General features: G+C 35.2%; 1 long non-coding RNA gene across 1 annotated transcript; it reads right to left on the bottom strand.

Moving 5' to 3' along the window:
* Nucleotides 1-223: 223 nt before the first annotated feature.
* LOC138886341 (uncharacterized) lies at nucleotides 224-1,654 on the bottom strand. The gene is made up of 2 exons (XR_011405023.1): nucleotides 1,208-1,654; nucleotides 224-468 (listed from the first exon to the last, which is right to left on the bottom strand). It is a non-coding gene; the product is annotated as an uncharacterized lncRNA (long non-coding RNA).
* Nucleotides 1,655-1,984: the final 330 nt, after the last annotated feature.

Below are 1,984 nucleotides of genomic sequence, written 5' to 3' on the forward strand. Positions count from 1 at the left end.
TTCATGACCATTAACTACATAGTCACAATTGTATGAACGTCCACTTTACAAAAATAGTCATTTTTGCAAATCCGGCAAAATGGCCAGATTCACAAAGATATTATCACAGCATTCCTAGAAGCATATGTTGGCAGTGAAATTTCAGCAACTAAAACGAACTCATGTTATGTGTTATACACCTAAAGTCATTCATAACATACTTAGCATTGTTACTCGGATATAATAGCTTGAAAACATGCTTAAAAAAATCCATAAACGACTTACATATCACATTCAAAAACTTACAACTCAATATTCAAGTATTATGGAGGACTATATTCACATTATCACATGCTTGATACATAACAATAACATACAAGCTCTTTTGTTGTCAAACTATTCATTACATCAAACACATTTAAATGGTGCAACATGTTCAAGTTGTTCCCATTGCTGAAAATACGTACATTACGAGTCTTAAAGGATTACCTGGTAGCAAAAGAATAAACAGTAGTTCAGCAACTAAAGCAGCAGCAAAACTAGCAGCAAATCCGTGTTAAAACAACCCGAAAACTTAGAGAGGAAACTCTAAAGAGGACTTATATTTTTTTAAAAGTTTGCACTCTAAGATTTACTCCCACAGCTCACCATTTCAGCTTACTTTTCATGTGTTCAGCTGCTAATTTTTGTTTTTGTTTTTGTGACAAAGCAATTATAAAAAATGCCCCGCCCCCTGGAAGTGTGATGGAGTCCCATCTATATATCAAAATAACCAGCTATTTCAAAAAAATTAAAAAATCAATCTTTTTGACAGATTTTTCTACAAAATCTGCTCTTAAATTCAAAAAGCAAGACTTTCTAGTTCAAATCTTGTCAAGTATTTCAAACAAAATTTGCTCTCCACTATTCAAAGATAGATTTTATTCAAGTAATGTCCAAAGGTCTACATTTTCTTACCAAACAATTTGACTTTTGAGTGTTGTACTCAAAGAGTCTTGAAGCAGTAAACAAACAACCAAACAAATACCATATACTCTTAAGTATTTTTCATTGCCTCACTTTTATCAATACAAAACTATTTTACTACTTCAACAAGTGCAAAAACAGAAAATTTAACATTTCAAACTTCAAAAACTAATGATAAAATAATTAATAATAGACAAAAATAAAATCTAAAAATTAAAAAAAAAATAAAAAAAATCAGCCATGAAAAAGAATAGTATTTTACCATTTTACACATCAAAAGGCCGAAAAAATAGTGGTATGCCAAAGAGGGTATTCCGGGAGGTCGCCGGAATTAGGCCGGATTTTGGTCGCCGGATTTTTGGGGTAGAATTGACATCAATAGCTAGGTCTTGAGGAGCTCTATCCATTGATGTAGGTATTTTGGGGTGGTAGTGGTTGGAGCTTCAAGAATTTGGGCAAAAAAGTGACGGAAAAGTTTCCTAGATCTAAGATTCAAGGAGTTTGATGGATTTTTTTTAGGATTTGGTTTGGAGATATGGAAAGAGGAATTTGTGGAGATTACGTAGTGTGAATTTGGAGGTGGTCCGCCGGCGGCGGCGATTTCCGGCAGGCGGCGGTGGGCGGAGCTGGGGCGGCGTAGAGAGAGTGAAGAGAGAGAGAAGAGAGAAGAAGGAGAGGGAAAGAAGAGAGAGGAAATAAGGGGGGAAATTGGGAATATTTTTGGGGATTTTAAGCTTTAAATACCTAGGATGAAGATCAAACTAGGACCGTTGGATTAAATCAAGATGGGTGGATGAGATTGAATCTTGTCACTTAACCAAAACGACGTAGTTTCAAGACAAAACTACGTCGTTTTAAGCTCTTCTTGGCAGCCCCCTTTTGGACCGGGTTTGGGCTCTTTGGGCTCAAATTTTGGGCCAATTTTGGCACAATTTTAATTAAATTACAATAGCCCAAACCCCACCCTATTTATCAAACCATTACTCAACTCTTAAAACCTATACATACACAAATAATAACAAACATACACACACACATA

This window comes from Nicotiana sylvestris, chromosome 2 (genome assembly GCF_000393655.2).
Source record: "Nicotiana sylvestris chromosome 2, ASM39365v2, whole genome shotgun sequence".
In the NCBI taxonomy this organism is placed as follows: domain Eukaryota; kingdom Viridiplantae; phylum Streptophyta; class Magnoliopsida; order Solanales; family Solanaceae; genus Nicotiana; species Nicotiana sylvestris.